At 40.3% G+C, this 22,023-nt stretch overlaps 1 long non-coding RNA gene across 1 annotated transcript; it reads left to right on the top strand.

Moving 5' to 3' along the window:
* The first annotated feature begins 8,265 nt into the window (after positions 1-8,265).
* On the top strand, positions 8,266-21,706 carry LOC143441305 (uncharacterized). Its single transcript, XR_013108589.1, has 3 exons — positions 8,266-8,381; positions 17,244-17,362; positions 18,085-21,706. It is a non-coding gene; the product is annotated as an uncharacterized LOC143441305 (long non-coding RNA).
* Positions 21,707-22,023: the final 317 nt, after the last annotated feature.

Below are 22,023 nucleotides of genomic sequence, written 5' to 3'. Positions count from 1 at the left end.
TCCTCAGCTGGTAGGCACCACATTCTGGTCCTTTCCTTGAGTTACATAGTACTCTTCCTATGTGTCTTCTGTCTCCTCTGTTTTCTCTTCAGAGCAATAGTCATTGACTAAAGCCCAGTTTAAACCAGTATGGCCTCATCATAACTGATCACTAACTGTCTTCAAGTGACATGGCACTCTACAGTATCAGGGGCCAAGACTTCCACTTATGTTTGGGGGGCACCACTCAATCTGTTCTGTATATCCCCCTCTTATCTGTTCCGAATCATAGGATCAGAGACTTCACTAAATACTTCCAACTCCCATAGTTCCCTTATATCCTTTTACCATTTACGATGTGCCATTTTAAAAAACCAAATGTTTCAGCAAGGACATTCAACCAAACTGAGTGCTCTCATGCTCATTCATTAAAGCACTTTGCTTTCGAGGGCTCACTTGGGGTTGGTGGGGGGCATTAAAGCCTTTCCTCATGTTCTCCCCCTGATGTTAATGTTCTTAAAACCTGTCTCCTTAAGTCCATTTCAGAGGGTTGTGGAATGAACTCCCTAGTTTGTCTTTTGTGTGCCTAACCTGAGACTTGAAAGGAAAACCAGAGCACAGGAATAATTTTCAGTCACTCCCCAAAGGTTCATTTTAGTTCCCTACTCTTGATTTCTCACATAAACACAGGGATGCCATATGTTCCTTTGATAGTAGTCTTGGCCACTCTTAGCCAGGAATTACACGTGTCTGTAAATATGTGGTAACCTCACATGAGCTTGCTTCCCTTTTCTCCTGCTATAATTAAACTGTAGGTGCTGTCAGGATGGGGGGGTCCTGTGTCTTCCAGCAAGATTTCCTCTATTTTTTTTTTTTTTAGTAAGCACTGACCTGGCTAAATGCTTGCTTGTATTTCTCCTGCAGATGTCACACCTTGTCACCAGCAACCCCCTCCATGATGAGAACACCCTACAGACATCTGTTCCTTTTGAGCAAATGTCACCCTGCAATGGGTTTCAGCCTTACTACTGAATAATGCACGCTTTGCGCTAACTCCACGCCTTATTCAATGAAGGGCACAAAGAACTTTCTCCTCAAAGGTAAATAAATGACTTAAAATGTAGGGGTTGCAAGGTTTTGCATTTTTCCCACAGTCTGCATCTTATCAAAGGAGGGGTTCCTATTGCTGTGTCTGGAACAACTGATGGTGTGCATCATAGTTATTTACTGGAGCAAAAAGAAAATAAGGAGAACTAATAAGTGTTTTGGTTGACAGATGTGGAGCCTTTCCATACAACATGGTGAAAGGGCCTGGAAAGAGATGTCTTTTTTTTTTTTTCTTTCTTTCTTTCTTTTTTTTTTTTCTTGTATTTCTTTACTCTTTGCCTGGGGCAGTGCAGCCCCAGTCTTTGAACAAGGTCAGGTGCATTGTGTATGCCCACAATTTGAAAAGTGTTGAAAGATTCCTGGAGGGGGTGTTTCTCCAGTGACAAATGGCTTTGTGGGGGAGGACACAGGGAGACAAGACCCCACACAGGCTGCCTCTTTATTTCCCAAAGGTTGAGGCCCTACAGGCTCTTAACAAGCTAGGGTGAGTTAACACCTGCTTCTAGCAAGAATTTACTCAGGCCTTCTGGTCACAGGTAGCTGACTTCCTGATGGGCAGGGCTGGAGGCCCCTTTCAGGGGGGAATTTTTTGTCTCAGTGTACCGACAGAAAAATGAACTGTAGAAAGCCATACAATGTCTTAAGGCCATTCGGTACTTGTTCCCAGAGCACAAAGAAATGAAAAATAATCCCTAAAAGTGAACACATTTGTATGTTGTATATAGCTGCTCACTCATATTTTGTCACCTTTAAACACTCAAATATTTTTATTAATCAGCACAGAGTATCTGAATGATTAAGGAAATGCAGGGTGTTACGAATATAGTATTAAAGAAATTAAGGAAATAGAGGATAAATTGGTCTGATAATTGATATTTTGATTGAGCCTTACTGTTACTAAAGAATATATCATTTGAGTCACACTTTAACGACAAGCTCGGGTCCCTGTGTTTGAGCAGTCAACAGACTATTTAGACAATGGCACGTGCACACATAGTCAAATGAACCGGCATGCACCAAACTGTGAAAAACACCACGAGTATTAATGGGAGACTTTCATACTCAGGCATCAATGAGAAGAGGAATAAATACGAGTCACTGCAGGGATTTTACAAAAAGTCTGCATGCTCTTGTAGGGAGCATCGATCTTACTCTTGGGCTGGGGCAGTAGTATTCATTTACCTTTTCAAAACTTGCAGAAAAACAACGTGGCAATGAGTTTACCTTACTGATCTACACATGTAGAAGTGGTGTTCTAACGAAACCTCCTTCAGAAAGCCTTTTTCTACAGAGACCAAGTGGTTGATTAGAATTTCTGGACTTTGGAGAAATTGAAATGTTGCTGGTCTAAAAGACTAGTTACCTTATTTTTGGTGAGTTCAAGCCCTTGACCTTAAGCGTCAGAACTAGCATCCCGTGACCAATAGATAAAACACCTTTTAGAATCTATTAACTTATAAGACCACTAGCTTCCACCAATCCAAAAGCTAAGACTGTCATCAGATAGCATTTGGGGCCTATAAAATAGCTCCCTTCCCAGGCTCTCTCTGGCATAGCCACCAATGCATTTTAAACTCTTCTTGTTTTATTATTTTCTTTGTGCTATAGACTTATAAAAACTTCATGAAGTTGCTTCCACATTGGAACATAAAATTTGGGGTGACCCAAATCTGTGTGCCCAAGCCATGGTCACACAGAATGGCTCCAGAATAAACTACCTTTTATTTTCTTTATGATGAGAGCCATGTTTTTTGAATTGACACACAGACTTTTTTTTTTTTTTTAGAAAAAGTATCCACCTTGGGCAGATATCTACTGCTCAGGTGCAGGATACACAAGCCAGAACAGATCGGCTGCCTATCTGCTTACAGAATGTTTCCACTCTCTCAGAGAAGGATATGCTTGTCAGAAGAACAGGTGTAGGCACCAGAACTAGAGATAGGCAACCTACCCAGGGATGTCCTCCACTTTCTTAGTGCCCTCATACACTATCCCCAATTCTCCCTCCCCTCCTCATCACAATGTCTCACTCCCTAACTCTGAACCCCTTGCTGAATGGTTACACTACCAACCAGAAATCAAGCCCCGACTCAGAAAGAGCCTCACTACTGCTTGCCAGAACTCTAGGCCACAATGACCAGAAGACCAGAAAGGAGACAGAAACCAAGGAACAAAACATCCATCAACAAAAACAAACTCACAAATCCACACCTAGACCTATAATCACTCCAAACCCAAGTGCCTAGATGCCAGCATAAGAACACAATCAATAACAACCAGGATAATATGTTGTCACTGGAACCCAGAAAGCCCTGAAACTTCCAACACAGCTGATGCACAAGAAAACAACCTTAAAGTCAATTTTATAAAGATGATAGAGGTCCACAAAGAGGAAATGAATAAATTCCTCAAAGAAACTGAGAAAAAAAAAACAATCAAAAAATTGAAGGAAATTTAATAAATCCCTTAAAGAATGTCAAGAAAGCAAAAAAAAAAAAATAATAATAAAATAAAATAAAAGTTGAAGGAAACAAATAAAACTGTTCAAGACCTGAAAAATGGGGGGGGGGGGGGGAAGCAATAAAGAAAACACAAATTGAAGGAATTCTGGAAATAGAAAATCTAGGTAAGCAAAAAAAAAAAAAAAAAAAAAAAACTACAGATGCAAACATGGCCAATAGAATAGAAGAGATGGAAGAGAGAATCTCAGGTGTTGAAAATACAACAGAAGAATCAAATACATTAGTCAAAGAAAATGTTAAGTCTAAAAAAGAAATCCCTGACACAATGCATTGAGAAACTATGGGACACTATGAAAAGACAAAAGCTAATAATAATGTGAATCAAAGGAGAAGATTCCCAGCTCAAAGACCCAGAAGATACCAACAAAATCATAGAAGAAAACTTTCCTAAATAAGAATTCGTTACAGACCTTTGAAGAACAACACTCAACTCCATATGGAAATGAAAACAAACACACAAACAAAACAGAATAATCAAAATAATCCTGAACAATAAAATAATTTCTTTAGATATCACCATTTCTAATTTCAAGCCATAATACAGAGCTATAGTATTAAAAAAAAAAAAAAACAAAAAAAAAACATAGTATTACCATAAAAACAGACAGGTTGATCAATAAAATCCAAAGAACCAGATGTAAATCCACATACCTACAGGCACCTGGTTTTGTTTGTTTGTTTGTTTTGTTTTTATAAAGAAGCTTGAGATATACAATGGAAAAAAGAAGCAACTTCAACAAATGGTGGTGGTCTAACTAGATGCCTGCATGTAGAAGAATGCAAATAGATCTATATCACCTTGCACAAACTAAAGTCTAATGGATCAAAGACATCAACATTAAAGCAGACACACTAAAACCGACAGAAGAGAAAGTATGGAATAGCCTTGAGTCATTGGCACAGGGGACAACTTCCTGTACAGAACAACAATAGTACAAGCACTAAGATCAACAATTAGTCAATGGGACCTCGTGAAACTGAAAAGTTTCTGTAAGGCAAAGGATACTGTCAATAGGACAAAACAGCAGTCTACAGAATGGGAAAAGATTTCACCAACCTCACATCCAACAGAGGACCAATATCCAAATATATAAAGAACTCAAGGAACTAGACATAACCAAATAACCCAATTAAAAATGGGGTACCATTCTAAGCAGAGAATTCTCAATAGAGGAATTTCAAGTGGCTAAGAAAGACTTAAAGAAATATTCAACATCCTTAGCTATTAGGGAAATGCAAATCAAAACAACTTTGAAATTTCATCTTACACCTGCCATTATGACTAAGATAAAAAGCACAAGTGATAGCTCATGCTGGTGAGGACATGGAGCGAAGAAGAATGCTCCTCCATTGCTGGTGGGAATGCAAACTTGTACAGCCACTATGGAAATTAAGATAGTGGCTTCTCAGAAAATTGGAAATCAATCTACCCTAAGACCCAGCTATATCACTCCTAGGCATATAACCAAAGGACACTTCATCCTAGCACAGGGTCAGTTGCGCAACGAGGTTCGTAACAGCTTATTCATAATAGCTAGAAACTGGAAACAACCTAGATGTCATTCAGTCGAAGAATGCATTTTTAAAATGTGGTACATTTACACAACGGAATATTACTCAGCTGTTAAAAAAAAAAAAAAGACATCATGAAATTTGCAGGCAAATGGAGGAAACTAGAAAGAATCATCCTGAGTGAGGTAAACCAGACCCAGAAAGACAAATATGGTATGTATTCATACGTGGTATTAGGTATAAAGTAAAGAATAACCGTCCTATAAAACACAGACCTAGAGAGGCTTAGTAACAAGCCGGGCTCAAAGGGAGACCCATGGATCTCACTGGGAAAGGGAAACAGAATACATTTCTTGGTGGACTGAGACAAATGGAAATGGGAGCAGCAAGTTTCAGGCATAGAGGGAAAGAGTACGGTGAGAGATGCCTGAAACTGGAGACCGTTTCTGGGGTGATAATGAAAACCTAGCGCAATGGAAACTCCTTGGAATCTATGACGGTGGCCACAGAAAATGTAATTGGGATACAGAGCCTGAACTGGCCATTCTCTGTAAACAGGCAAGGCTTCTGGTGGCAGGACTGGGGCCTCAACCCAGCCACAAAACGTTTGACCCACAATTTGTCCTGCCTACAAGATGTGCTATGGTAAAGGTGGCACAGAACTGGTGGGAGTGGTCAACCAAAGATTGGTCCAACTTGAGGCCCACACCACAAGAGAGAGCCCACACCAGAAATTGCCTGGATGGCCAGGAACCAAAACTGGATAGCCCAGAGACCTAGGGTAGAACCAAAGATGACTGGCATCAATAAATGAACAAACATTAATGAAATGATTCCTAATGATACTCTGCTGTACTCACAGACCAGTGCCTAGCCTAGTTATCAAAGAAACTTTGTCTAGCAACCAATAGGAGCAGATGAAGGGACCCACAGCCAAACTTTAGGGAAAATTTGGGGAATCCCAGGAAATGGGGGAGAAATGATTGTAAAGCCAGGGGGTCAAAGACACCACAAGAACACGACCCACAGAATCAACTAACTGGGGCTCACAGAGACTCACAGAGACCGAAGTAACAATCAAGGAGTCTGTGTTGATCTGAGCTAGGTTCTCTCTCTCTCTCTCTCTCTCTCTCTCTCTCTCTCTCTCTCTCTCTCTCTGTGTGTGTGTGTGTATACATATGATACATTTGTGAAGCTTGGTATTCTCATGGGACTAGTAATAGTGGGAATGAGGCTGTCTCTGACTCTTTTGCCTGCCTTTAGGACCTGTTCCCTTGTACAGGATTGCCTCATCCAGCCTTGATATAAGGGTATGTGCTAGTTTTATTGTAGCTTGTTAGGTTGTGTTCAGTTGATATCCCTGCCAGGCCTGTTCTTTTAGGAAGGAAAAAGGCAGAGGATTTGATCTCTGGGAGAAGAGAGATGAGGAGGTAGAGACTTCGAGGAGATGTAATATATGAGAGAAGGATAGATAGATGATAGAGATAGATAGATAGATAGATAGATAGATAGATAGATAGATAGATAGATAAAAAGTAGAAAGATCAAGCTAGCCTCTGGATAAGAGAAACATTTCTGTTGACAAGAAACAAAAGAAAAACATAAATTGTGTGTTGTTTGAACTCTGAAAGTAGGTAGTGGTGACCAGGAACTTGGGCTCTGTGTGACCAGGAATTCTGAATGAGGTGAGACCTGCAATAAAGCCCAATGAATAGGCTCCTGTAGGTTTTCGATGGTGGCCAGGGCCTCCACTGTACTGCAGTTATGGCTTTAAAGGAAGGTATGAGAGTGGAGAGAAGAAGAATTAAAAGAAAATGAGATTTTCAGGAACCGAGATAGCCTATGGAGTCTATGATGGGTCTGTCATGGCTTCCAGTGTCTTCCAGGAACCACATATCCCCAGGTCAATTATGAGTCTCTTCCTGGCTTAGGAGTAGGAGGGCTGTCGTGATAAAGAAAACCTTTCATGTCTGTGGGTGGTGGGGAGAAAGTTGGGCTCTGGTACTCAAAATGAGCCTGCAAACGAAAATTCCAAAACAAACAAATTTTAAGCTCTCAAAGGACAGCAAGAAACAAGAGACTTACTACAGTAATTCACTTCAAATGAAATTTATTTCAGAGAACAGTATGAAAAGACACCAACATAAATTTGTTATGGTGGTTTAAAGGCACAGATAAAGCCATTTGTGCATTAGAGAAATAAATTATTGGACAGAAAAAGTCAGAATGAAATGCAAATGAGCAAATTAAACCACAACCTCCATTGCCACATTGCTAGAGTCTCTGAAAGCCAATCTAAGGTCACAGTCAAACTCTATCCCATACCTATGAGGGACACTCAACCTAGGAGGCTCGTTTGACACTGTAGGATGAATCCAATCTCCCTCTGGTTCCTATGATGACTGAACTACACGAGTTACAGAGGGTTAGTGATTTCGCCACTTACCTGTGTACATGCATGTAGAGACAGTCACCTTCAAGTGATATTTCTCAGTCGTCACCCCAGTGTTTTATATTTATCTATTTGTATGTGTATATGTGCACACACGGCCAGAGATTGACACTGCAGGTCTAACGTTACCATTCTCTACCTTAGTGGGGTTTTTGGTTTGTTTGTTTGTTTGTGTTTGTTTTTGTTTTTGTTTTGTTGGATTTTGGGTTTTTTTTTGGGGGGGGGGTGGCACAGAGTCTCTCAATGAACCCAGAACTTGCCATTTTCAGGCTGTTTGGCCAGTGAGCCCCTGAGCTTATTTGTCTCTACTCCTAAATGCTGAGATTACAAATGCAAGCCACTGTGCCTGTTTCTTCATTCGGCTTCCTGGGATCAAGCTCAGACCATCATACTTATGAAGCAAGCACTTTACTGTCTATGCCGGCTCCCTGGTTCTTCCCTAGCCAGTCCAAAGCAAAGTTTACTTTCCTCACTAGCTTGAAACACTTTGATGATTATGTACCTTGGCCCAGTGACATTTCTGAGTCTTGTGCTTTGAAGTCTTTCCACTTCTGATACCTGCAACCTCACAGTTTTCAGGTAATTTAAACATATTTTAGTCATTGCCCTTTCAAATCCATTTTTTTTTGTGTGTGTGTGTCCTGTCCTGACCCTTTGGCAACATGAAACATTCCCACAATTCTCAGAATCTGTTCACTGTTTTACTTGCATTTGCATCTAGGTTTCGCTTCAGATAACGTCTATTTCATGTCTTCAGCTCATCGGTCCTTTGCCTCTTAATGTCCGAAATGGCATTGATGGAACTCGAGGTATTTATACCACAAGTTTGTGTCTTTGTGTCTCGAGGTTTGGTTTCCACCCTCTTCACCTTTCATCTTTCTAACACTCTTTATTCTTTCCCTGCCATTTTATGATGTAAAATAGAATTACAACTGGATTAATGCCTTTTTTTTTTTTTTTTTGGCAAACAAATTCCATAGCTTTTTCAGTTTGGGGTCAGCTTTGCTTAATTAATTTTTCTCTCCATACTTCCTTGTATGGCTGATCATTTCTTATCCATTATCAGAAATTCGAATTTCACTTTCTCGGGTGCTGGGTATTGTGTTTAGAATTTCATGTCTAAGAGTAATCAGCCCTTAATAATTGTGCATCACTAAGGTCTGTCAGATGACTCTGGGCCAGAAGGCTGAAGATCGGATGCTCCAACGTTCGGTAGTATAGGGGCTTTCCAGGTGTTCAACGGTCTCTATAAATTGGCTAAGTTTTAGAAGCTATGCTCAGTGCTTCCCATAATTTCAGTTAACTCACTCATTCTGGATTTCTGACTGGGTTGAAGACCTATAGTCTCATAACCAATCCTGGTTATTTACTTTGAGAGAAAAGATCTGAGTGGATGGTTTTCAGCTGACATTCATTCTAAAGCCAAGAAAAAAGTCAGGTTCAAAACTAAGTGTTTTAGTTGGGAGAGATGACAGAGGTTCTGGTTAGTCAACAAAATGATGGACTGGGTATTAGGACTATCTTGTACCTCACTGGTACAATTAGGAATAATTATGCTCTAATTGTATTTTGAGAGAAAAGTTTTATTTTAACAGGAAGGGTGGTATGTAGGAGGAGCTAAGTGGGAAGGAGTACTGAGAGGAAGAGATGGGGTAAGGAGAGGAGAAGATGAAAGAGAAGAGAAGCTAGGTGATGAGAGAGAGAAAGAGAGAGAAAGAGAGGGGGGGGCATGGAGGCAGATGTTCACGTGTCTCCACCAGTCAAAGATAGTTTATATATCTAGGTTGGGTATTGGGTTGCACTTCTGATTGAGCATTACCAAACTTATAAAGCCTTTGATTAACATTTTAAAAAATTGTATAAAAGCAAAAAGGAAAAGGGTTTTTCTAGGGAGGGGAAATGGGGAAAGGGGGTGGCATCTGAAATGTAAATAAAATATAAAATAAAAAATTAAATTAAATTAAATTAAAAAGAATTTCATGTCTACCTGATGGGTTGCTCCCTTAATCAGAATAATGTGCCATTCTCTAGTCTTCTGATTTGTTTTGGCTTATAATCTATTGTGTAGACAGTAGAATAGTGATGCTTATTTTTTTCTGGCCTCATTTTCCTTGAAAACATTTTTCCATTCTTTCCTTCTAAAATCATGTTTATTGTTGAAGGTGAGGTGTCTTACTTTTAGACAATAAAACAATGGATCCTATTTTTTTCAATGGTAGCAGCCACTCTTCGTGTGTTGACTAACAAACCAAAGCCTTTATGACCCAGAGTTATGATTGACAGGTGTGTCCTAACCACTGCCATCTTGAGGATTTTGTGGTCTCAGTCCTACCTCGTGCCCAGACGTCACTTATTTTTCCTCACCACCTCCTGGTTGTGCTCATCCTCCTCTTCAGACTAAAGGATTCCTTTCCATCTTTCATGAAGGGCTGGCCAGGTAGTCATAAATTCTCCTAACTTTCTTTTTCTAACATGGAAAGTTTTCTTTCTCCTTTAATTATGATGGATTGTTTTGTCTGAAATGAAGCTGGGGCATCTCTGCTCTTTCAGGACTTGAGTCACATTGCTCCAGGCTCTTCTGGCATTACAGCTTCCATTGAGAAATAGTTACTATTCTGATGGAACTGCCGTTTATACTTTTTTCTCTCTTGCAGCTTTCAAACCCCTTTCTTTGTTGTATATTTGGTCTTTTAACTGCAGTCTGGCCTGGGTAGTTTGTTTTATGGTCCTATCTATTAAGTGTTCTGTGTGCCTCTTGTACCTAGAAAAGCAGCTTTTTCCCTAGAACTGGGGACATTTCTTCCATGATTTTATTGAAGGTATATCCTATGCCTTTGACCTGGAATTCTCTTTCTTCTGTACCCATAATTTTAGAATGATTTTTATGGTATTCCAGAGTTTCTATATATCCCATAATGAGCTGCTTGAGATACATCACTTTCTTTGATTGAATGAGCCGATTGCTCTACCTTGTCTTCAAGTCCTGATGTTCTGTTCTCTACATGGCCTCTTTCATCAATGAGGCTCTCCAACGAGCATTTTATTAGACTTACTGAAATTTTCATTTCCAGCTTCACTTCTATTTAGGTTTTTCTTTGTTATTTCTATCTCTTATTATACTCAGTTTTAATATCCTGGATTGTCCTCTTGGATTTCAGTTTATTTTTGTCCTCTTTAAACTCATTCAAGTATTGATTCATGTCATCTTTGAATATCCTGAACTAGTGTGCATGTTTATAATTGTTCTATTTGGATTCTGTGTCTTGAATGTCACCCAAGCCATTCTTATTAGGAACAATTATTATGAAGTTTGGTGATATCTGAAGGTGACACACTGTCTTGGTTTCTTCTATTGCTTATATTTCTTCTATTGCTTAAGAATGTTCAGGGACATTCTTAAGACAGGAACTGCACATCTGGACTTATGTTGCTAGTTTTCTTCATGTGGGTTTTTAGCTATCAGGCCAGCATTTTAAGGCAGAGCATTGGGCTGAGACATTTGAGCAGGGTGGGGGCGGTGCTTAAATAGATGGAGCTGAGGGATCGTATTCTTTTAAACAGTTATATGGGTCTTCAGCCAAGAGGTCTTGGGGGAGTAGGGGTTGTGCAGGGTCCTAATCATGTGAGCCAAGGTCAATTCTTTTTCAAGGGTATTCTTCAGTGGCTGGGTGACTGAGCAGGTCCCATGACAGGGGAGGTAGAGGCAAGAATAAAGCCAAGTCCAGTTGCTTTTGGGGGATTGCTGATACAGTTTTCTAGGCTGGTATACCCTGGAAAGCCTACCTAGGGGTCCTTGTCAGTGTATGGGACAAACTAGGGAGGACAAAGAATACCCTACCCTGCAGTGAAATCAATATGGGATGAAGCTGCTGGGTTGAGCAGCCTGGAGAGGAGGAAGTAGAAGGCCTTGACACGCTACAGTATTGTAGATGTGGTTCCAGGGAAATGGAGGTGGATGTCGGGGCATTGGATATTATGAACTTTTAAATCAATATTCTAGACAATTGATCTGAGATATACTGAGATTTCTTGGAAATAATTAAGACCTGCTAGGTCTTACTTTTGAGTAGATCTTTTGTAAATTAAGACTAAAGCAGAATTTAGTCTGGAGCTAATTTTCCCCTACTATTGAGATAATCTCATCATGAATATCACTGGTGATGAAGCTGGGTTGGTGGCAATAGACATTTTTCCCAGACTTTCAATACTTTTAGGTGATTTTTTTCCCCCTCAACCTTTTGGTTGTGTTTTAGGCCATGTTCTGTGGTTGTAACAAAATACCCAAACCCAAATAGTTTATTAGCTAGTTTATTAGTTTTACAGTTCTGAAGACTGGAAAGTTCAGGAACATGACAATGACATTTTCCTGGTGTCTAACGAGGGTCTTCTTGCTACATTACAACATGGTAGGAGGCATCCCATAACGAGACAAGGCACATGTGTGAGGTTAGACCTCACTTTCATTTTCTATGAAGATATGAATGTCAACATAGGGATATGATTTCATCTAACTCAAAATACCTCTGACACTCATGTACCATCAGTACACAGATTTGGGGATACAGTTGGTAAATCACGACCTCTTAGAGGATACACTCCAGTGGTAAGCAGTCTCTTCACACACTTCTGTACATCGACTGATACTCAGCTAAATAATTGAGAATAATCCTTTATTTAGATCTTGAGTTTTTTCATTGAACAGCTATTTTGTACCCAACATTTTGGCATCCTGACCACCAATTCCATCTTCTTGACTTTGAGGATTTCCTAGGCTCTTTGGAATTACTACTTCTTATGTTACATTTAGAAACTCTTTCTGAAAATAGACTTGCCTCTTCTTAAATATCACAGGCCATTAACTGAAACCTACCATCTATTCAAAGTCATTCATTATTCAAGGGAGGAAACCAAGTCTCAACCAGGAAAAGAGATGAAACGACACCTGCATAATTCCTTAGTGAAATGAGTAAAACAAAGTCATCTTTTCTCTCTCTGTGACCAGTGTCCTTGCAAATATTTCACTCTTTTAAACTACTTTAGATCTGCAAGTTTAAAAGGACAGATTCCACACTCTTAATAAGATTAAGAATGTGGACTAAGATACACTCAATCAAATGATAATGTCTTTGCACTGAATGCATAAAAACAGACTCTGGTTCAATTTGGTTGTGACATGATAAGAATACTCAACCTCTTTATGGATATTTTAGGGAGAAAATTACTCACTTTTTTTTCACTAAAATTAAACTGATTTGCAGTTCATCTGGAAAGGAAAAGGTTTGTCTCATGTCAGTGATAGAATTGGACACTGACCCGAGGTTATATCCTTCTATAAACTCTGCTGTATTTATGAGAAGCAGGAGGATAAGTCAACTGCCATAGAATGTGGCCACTGGACATGTTCCTTAATCCATTGAATACAACTGGCTGAGGCCTTGATTTATGCACGAAGATTTCCAAAGACCTGTGGAAAGGTTTTGAGATGTGAAAGAACAAAAATAAAAGCTAATTTCATCCAGACATTAAAAAATAAAAGTAAAATGTTTTGAGGTACCATCTTGCTATATAGCACAGACCAACCTGCAATTCCATGTGTAGCTCAGGCTGACCTTGAATCCATGATTCTCCTTCCTCATTTTTCTGAGTGCTGGGATCCCTGTCACATGTTGCTGTTCTCAGTTCTAAAGGTTTTATTTCTGAAAGTACAATGTGGGAACCTGTAACTGCAACTTAGCTCTCACATGTTTATATTTATTTGATTACTTAAGTGTGGGTTGTCAGTTCATTTTCATATAGTTGACATGATGTGACAGGAGTATTCACAAACATACCTGCACAGGGTCACTGTGGTCATTTAAATGCCTCATGTTTTTACTGAAACCCAAGAGACATATCTTGAGTCCTCTTAGTGACTTTTATTTAGGAACAGTGATGAATTCCAATGAACAGATAGCTGGTTAAGATTTTTCTTTTCTTTATTTCTCCTAATATTAGTTGCAATTCTGGGCTGTTTTGCACTTTGGTTTGCTAAATTGCCATTGCCTGTTCAGGAAATTCTGCAATCAAACCAGAGGGATATTCATTCTGATGGGAGCGTGTCTGTCTCTCTGTCATCTTCTATAGAAGACTTTCAACAAATCAGAAATGCCCACTGTCTAGAATGTTACAACATTGTGTTCCCCAAACTTTCTAAGTAAAACATAACTTCTTTCAACCTATGTTCACCAGAATAATGGTAAGTTTTGTAACCGAGACTCCATCATTACTCTTGGAACTTACAAGATCCCAATGTCAGTATAAAAGGAAAAAATAAAGAATAACTCCCCTGGGTTGGTGTTTTTCTTTATTTGGTGGACACTTATATGTATACAAAGCACCTGTTACAACTGACAGTCCCTCAAGCTCTCTTCTATACCTAAGGGAATTCTAGGACACTTGAGTCTACACTACTTGATTCCTATTATTAAAATTATTCCTATCTGACATTCTACCTGCTCTTGAAACATGTATAGTTATCACCTCTCTCTTTTACCTAGTTTCAAGTAAACCGATGGCACTTCAGTGTTAGACCCAGTGATGTAATGGAAAATATATGTTCTTGGTTCCTGACATAGGGCTTCTAAAAACCTCCGTCTTCTAAGTGATAAGGATACTAGAACATCCTTTGGGTTAATGTTTAATCTTTTACAATGATTCCTGGCACAGGACTCCTTAAACTCTTGTAATTTTCTAGGAGTCAAGAAGATGTTTTCTTGCATCGTGGCAACCTTGGATAGGCTAGCAGATAATTTAAGGATGGTGGCTTGTCTCAGGGTTTCTATTGCTGTGAAGAGACACTATGTCCACAAGAATTCTTATAAACAAGAACATTTCACTGGGGCTGGCTCACAGTTCAGAGGTTTAGTCCATTATATTCATGACAGGAAGCATGCCAGTGTGCAGGCAGACATGGTACCGGAGAAGAAGCTGAGAGTTCTACATCTTTATTGACAGGCAGCAGGAAGAGAATGTCATACTAGCCTGGCTTGAGCACGAGACTCAAAAGTTTGCCCTCAGAATCACAGTTTCTTCAAAAAGACCACACCACTTAATAGTGACACTTTCTTTGGGCCTATGGGGACCATTTTCTTTCAGACCACTACATGGCTATTCACTACAAACACTAGATCATGATTAGAAGCTTACCGAACTCCTCCAAAAAGGAGAGAAAGATTGACTATTGAATTCATGTCTAGCGTGCCTACATGATGAAGCATTGATAGAAAATTTCAACATAGAGACCTCAAGGATCTTCCGGAGGTTCAGCAGTTCATGAATATTCATATGTTTGGGAAGGTAACACCTTACAATTCCTTAAGGAGAGAATTCTTATACTCTCTACCACTGGGATCTCATCCCCACATGCCTCTTCATCTAGTTGTTCATTTGATTCTCTTATAGCTTTTCTAACAACCAGAAAACATAAATAAATCTTTGCCCAAATTCGTGAATCATTAGAGCAAATTATCACATCTGAACATGGCCTTCGGTTTGTAACCACGTTAGGCAGAAATGTGGGTATTTTGGGAACTCACTTGCAATTGACATCTGCAATGGTGGAAGTTTTGTAAAGTTTCAATCTCTAGGGTCTGGAATAACTGTAGCTAACTCATGTCATAATTGATTTACAGGATATAATTTTGATTGAAGAGTTGAGAATTGGCTGGTGTGGGGCATCCCCCCACACACACATATATTTACTGGCTAAAGTATTATAAGAGTAAGAAAAATTAGCCTTTATTCCCTATTCAAACCTCTTCTGCCTACACAGGATTAAGTTTAATCTTGCCAATTCAAACAGTGCAGTGCTTTCCCTCAATGAATCAAAAGCAATGTTTTTCACTGTGGTGGTTTGAACAAAAATGGCCCCTACAGACTCATCAGGAGTAGAATTGCTAAGAAGTGACCTTGTGGGAAGACGTGTATCACTGGGGGTGGGTTCTGGGGTTTCAGAAGCTCAAGCCAGGCCTAGTGACTCATTCTTTTATCCTGCAGCCTGCTAATGTAGATGTAGCATTGTTATCTGGCCAGCCCATGACTGCCTATGTACCACCATACTTCCTGTACATGATAATGCACTAAACCTTTGAACCTGGAAGCTGGCCCCAGCATCATTGCAGGCTGACTTGATGCTGGAGGAGCCAAGAGTTCTACATCTTGAGCCCAAGGCAGCCAGGAGAAAGCTGTCTTCTGCAAACAGCCAAAAAGAGGGCTTTTTCTGCAATGGGTGGAGCTTGGGCAGAGGACCTCAAAGCCCAACCCCACAGTGACACACTTCCTCCAACAAGGCCACACCTCCTCATAGTGCCACTTCTCCTGAGCCAAGCATATTCAAATCGCCACAGATTAATAAGAGCATCCTTTGTATTAACATTTAGTCTTTGACAATGACTCCTGATGCAGGGTTCCTTAACTCCTTGTAATTTCTTCAGGGTCAAGAAGATCTTTAGTTACTCTGAAACCTAGCTCTTTGAACACAAGATTAGTCCTAAGTTAACTAAATTGAATTAAACTTTTAAATCCAGCACTCTTGCTATAATTCTTTTTTTTCCTCAGAAACTAAGCTAATAGACTATGATATCAAAAATCATCAACTACAGCCAGAGAGATGCAACACAATCAAACACAGGGTTTTTAAAAAGCTATTAAAGGCCTAGGTACTTTCCCTACACAGATGCATCAGAGGCAGCTCTGGAATTGCTTCGTCCTGACCAGTGCAATTAACACCTCATCCTACCCCATTCTCTTCTCTGCACTTGACTCTTCAGCACATTATGTCACTGTAAAATATACTTAATTATCACATTGTCATGTCACTAATTGCTGTTTGAGATTATTTTGTTTCCCCAACACAGTTTTATACTTCTAGTGAACAAAGAGTACTGGAACTCTTTGGCATACCATAATAACTAAAATAAGCCTAAATACCTAATAACTACAAAGCTATGTAACCAACAGTTAATTGACTCTTAGGTTTCAACCTCACATCAAAGATACAGTGGAACTCCATTATGTCTGGTCACCCACCTCCCACACACACATACAAATTAGATGTTGGGCAGAGGTACTTCAAAATATTAGATTATTTATTATAAAATCTTGATTCTATTTCCTTCTTCTAAAAGGCATTCAAGCTAATGTGGTTTTGGTGTTAGAACTGTATCCTCACTGTGAGGTTCTAAAAGGATGAAAACTTGATTCAATACTGTTGTGTAGAGGTGCGGTGTGGCTTTGGAGGGTACACTAGGACTAAGGAAAGTCCCTGCAGTTGAGCCCTTATGTTCGGATATGGTGATTTTATGAGAGAGAGAGAGAGAGAGAGAGAGAGAGAGAGAGAGAGAGAGAGAGAGCAAACAGAAAGCATGTACCCTCTGTGCCCTTCCATGTGCTGCTGTTTGAATGTGATCCACATGTCTTTAATAATTCTCTGGGATGAGTAGGATTGGTCACCATGGTGATAAGACTCTATGAGGTGGGGTCTGATGGGAAGTCTAGAGTTCACTGGGGCCATACTATCAGAAGGTAGTTTTATTGTTCTATTGAAGGACACACAATAGAGATTGGTATAAAAGGAACAAGATGGTCCTTTTCTTTTCCATCTTCTGTCTCTCCATCTTGTGGTCTTTCTTCAGTACAGGTTCCACCATCTACCATCTCCCATGCGGCCCTTGCCAGACAGCAGGATCAGCATCTATTTGGACTTTCAGCCAACAGAACTGTGAGATAAATATAAACCTCTTCTCTTAAAAAGGTAGCTGCCTCAAGTATTTCATTTGGTAACACAAAACTAATTGACACACTGATAACTATGTGAGGCTCAGCACATCTTGGGGCTCTGTTAGCAGAAGAGCATCACCAGATGTGGGCCCTTGGACTTCCAGAATTGTGATTTCTTAAAACGATCTTCATAATGCACTGTAACTCTTCAAAAATTAATTATAATAACATAAAACAGGCAAATATAGACTGACCAGAAAAGTGCGATGCCCTATAGAGCTGGTGATACAGAAGAGTTTGAAGCAGAAGTGGACTTTCAGGAACGTAGTTGATTTCATTTTAACTTGAACCCTAAATTTCTAAAGGCCAGAACCATGTTTTCAGGCTTATTTGGAAGAGCTCAATTTGGGGCATGGAGAAGACTAAAAAATATAAAGAACAAGACTAAAAAATATAAAGAACAAGACTCAGGTCAAAGGTCTTCATGGGAGAGGCTTCATGGCTACTGATAAAACTTTTAGCATCTGTCCATCACAATCTTCAAAGCACAGGCCAACAAGGAGCCCAGAGAAGCCTGTGGGTCACTCTGCCCTGAGATTACAGACAAGATCATGGAAGTGCAGGCTGATGGCCCCAAATGCTGAGTGAAGCTGTCCGACTCACCTTTCACCAGTTGACTATCTCTTTGTGACTGTCCCCTTCCTGTCTGGTAGGCATCACTGACAATACGACTTTTTTTTCTCTCTCTCTCTTCAGACATTCTTTCTCAGCCTGCCCATTAAAATGAGCACATTCCACTTCAGGATGAGCTGGGGGACAGCATTCATGATAAACAGAAGTAAGTGGTTGAGATAAATCATCTAAAGACATGAAGAAAGGAGGAGGAGGAGGAGAAGAAGGAGAAGAAAAGGAAGAAGGAGAAGAAGGAGAAGAAGGAGGAGGAGGAGGAGGAGGAGAAGAAAAGGAAGAAGGAGAAGAAGGAGAAGAAGGAGAAGAAGGAGGAGGAGGAGGAGAAGAAAAGGAAGGAGAAGAAGGAGAAGAAGGAGGAAGAAGATGAAGAAGAAGAGGAGGAGGAGGAGGAGGAGAAGGAGAAGAAAAGGAAGGAGAAGAAGGAGAAGAAGGAGGAAGAAGAGGAAGAAGAAGAGGAGGAGGAGGAAGAGGAGGAGGAGGAAGAGGAGGAGGAGGAGGAGGGTCTTACAGGGCATACCCTGATTTTGTCAGCCACATTTCCTTTTCAATAAAATGGAACTGAGTGTCAGAAAGTCAGACTTGAACCAACAACAATGAGATTTTTCTTAACAGGTTCTTTTCTCTGGACAGCCTTATAGCCACTTTCAAGTTCTCTCTCTGGCCAAATTCAGTGACGTTCCTTTTTCTTCCTGTCTCTGATTGAACCGCAGCTTTTGCAAGGGCGGTGAAGTAAGCTGAAATGAAATTGCCAAAGTTATGGTTCTCAAGTAAATGAGATTTTCTCTAATGCTTACCAACTGTCACCAGGTTAGATGGATTTTTCTGCTTGAAGTCCCTCGGTGCATTAATTTCCCTGCTGTCTTTTGGTATCCCTGAGAAAGTAACTTTGGCAGCCATAAGGGCATAAGAAGAAAATGCATAGCCTCAGTGGTACACAAAAGGACAGTAAGAAATGAAAAGCAGGGAGAGGGATGGAAGAAAGCTTCCCAGACAAGGCTGTTGTCTGTGTGGTTTTCACATCAGAGGGCATTTCACACATCACTGTACCCGGTGCTCCTAGCAAATGGTAGGAAATGAATCCAGGTCAGCTGAACTAAATTGTTAAAAGGCTTGTTGTTATTCTCTTTGTTGTGTGAAGCACAGTGGTTTTGCAAAACCTTTTCAAAGCAGCATAAACATTATACAAAATGTAGCTGAAAGTGGTGCTGCACTGGATGAGGTATGCACCTCAGCAATACGGCCTCTTCTTCCCCCAGGAGCAGCCCACAGGGCCTCCAGGTAGCTGTCAACTGGGAGGTGGCACAGCACCACTCCGGAGGATTTCAGTGAACTGGCATGTGTTACATAAGAGTTTCACTTCTCTGGTCCCCAAGGGCTGTGACCTAAGTTAAGAGAACAAGCGTACATCTCAGCCTGACTCGATGTATGGACATGCCATCTCCCAACTCACTGCAGTTTCTCGAGGGGTGAGGAGCAGATAATACTATTTACAATAAATGCCATCAGTCTTACTACCTACCATCTAGATCTTTTCATCTTTCTTCCTTCAAAGGATAGCTCAACAGAGGGATATCAAACAGTTTTTACATCCAAGGCACTACTGGAATTGAAACGCACACATGCACACACGCACATGCATGCAGTGGCAGAAGGTGTCAAGGGACAAATTTAATTTTAAATGTATGTGTGATGATAACAGTAACAGCAGTGGAGATAAGAATAGAACACAGACACACCATTACATACCATTTACTAAGCACCAGATGCTGCTCAAACCACTACACATGTATTTTGTCATCCACTCACGTAAATCACACTCTAGGAAAGATATGACCATCACTCATAATTTGCCGATGAGGAAACAGGAGCAGGGAAGTCAAGTGATGCTCACAGTTCTATACCCAGCAAGCGGCAGAGCTGAGCTTTGGATGTGGACAGCACAGCTCTCCAATCTCCACTCTACCTATATTTTCTTTGGAATCCATCAATACTCTTGTGTCCTCTCTATGATGCCAAAGAGAAGTGTCTGCTTGAAGGCCTTTTAAGTTCTATATCCTTTGTAAAGGACTATGGCTAGAGCACTCTTGACAAATGCAGCTGCCTCTGCCTTTCCCTCCAAAATTGTTCACCAATTACTGGCTCTTTGTCAAAGATTGTATGACATCAGTAGTCTTCTAGGGTCAACTCTTTTTTTGTCATTGAAAAAGCTGGAAATTTAAGAAGCGTATTAATTTACTTTAATGAGTAAATGTCTATGATGGGTTATTTTATTCTTTATTAGTTTATATGTATGAGTGTGTTGCCTTTATATATACATGTGTACTTGTTATCCACCCAGACCAGAAGATAGTCCTGAGTCCTCTGAAACTGGTATTATAGATAGTTCTGAGCTGCCTTTTTGGTGCTGGGAACCAAACCCAGGTCCTCAGGAAGATTAGCCAGTGTTCTTAACCACTAAGCCATTCTCCAGCCATTCGCCTCCCCTCGTAAATTCTGACCCACAGAGCTGTCAATACCATTGCCATTCTTTTGATATTCCACAATAAATGTCAATCCGGCTAACATAGTGAGGTGGCTAAACTTGTCCAGTAATGCCTCCAATTAACATTATTAATACTACATGTCCCTTTCTTGCACTTTCTTCTCTCACTCTATTTGTGTCACCACATAATCCTGCTGTCTCCCTATTTTTTCAAAGCATAGCCTTTCCCTTATTGTCCTGAAGTGAGGAAAAAGGTGACGTTCCTCCCTGCCTAGTCCATGGGTCATGAAAACAGTGCAGGGCAAGTTTTGGGACTCAGCCACTCTAAGTTCTATGTTATTCACCTGCTTCATGATGAAGCCAGAGCTCTATTCTGGGTTCTTGCAAATATCCAGACATTGAATATTTACAGTTCCTTCCTTCATCAACATGCAGCACAGGGGTTTGATTACTTGACAGACGCTAATGGAACATGGGGTGGTTGGATCAGGACACTTGAGCTAGCTTGGAAGCTGAGCAAGAGTGACAGCTCTGTCTCTATTTAAGATGGTTTGCACTTCCATTTTCTACCAAGGCACCAAACAGCACAGACAAGATTGGAACACAAAGTGATGAGTTACCACTGGAGCAAAGACTCTGTCATGTTGGAGATGCCACATCCGTATGCATGCTCTAGAGAGGACCATTGCCAGTGCAGGTGCCATGCCATTATCATATGAGGAAGCTTGCAGACACCCTTCTGAGTTATGTCATTTATGCATCACCGCATTGGTGGCAGGTTTGGTTGTAGCCAACTCTGCAGACAGAAAAGATCTTTACCATTACATGTGTGGGCTTAAAAAGTTGTAATGCTACCAAATGTCACTGCCACTGTCTAGGCTGAGTGTGAGAAGTCAGTAGTACCACCTACTTTTTTCTCTGTGTGTGCATGTATGTGTGTATATATGTGTGTGTGTGTGTATGTATGTGTGTCTCTCTGTGTGTGAATGCACGCATGTCTGTGTGTTTGTGTGTCCACCTTTTTATTTTTTGAAACTTGCCAAGTAGGCTATGTGAGTTGGCCAGCAAGTCCTAAGCATCCTTCTGTCTCCCAAGTGCTGAGATTACAAACACCTACCACTATGCCTGACTTTAAAAGAATTTTTTTTTACAGTTTTAGAAATAAAACTCAAACATAAATAAATAAATTCAAAAATAAAACTCAAACGCCTGCAAACAAGTGCTTTACAAACTCAGACATCTCCCCAGTTGCTCCGGTGAATTTTTGAAGCAGAAAGCCTCGTGCTATAGATACTCTGTAAAATCCTTAATAACCCCAGGGTATTCAAATATACTTCAAAGCATATGGCCATTAAACTTCCCTTGATTTCTGAGGAACCTTAGCAACTCACGTTAAGTCACCTGAACTTTTATGCAATGTAGCTTTAGAAAGTTTGGATGAACAAGGTATCATCAAGAAGCAGCAAGCAACAGAAAGCAGAGACGAAACTTCTGAAGCAAAGCCACACTGGAGAAGAGATCTA

Source organism: Arvicanthis niloticus, chromosome 2, assembly GCF_011762505.2.
Source record: "Arvicanthis niloticus isolate mArvNil1 chromosome 2, mArvNil1.pat.X, whole genome shotgun sequence".
Classification (NCBI taxonomy): domain Eukaryota; kingdom Metazoa; phylum Chordata; class Mammalia; order Rodentia; family Muridae; genus Arvicanthis; species Arvicanthis niloticus.
The sequence above is the reverse complement of the archived record's forward strand: the minus strand, read 5'-3'. Positions and strand labels throughout refer to the sequence as shown.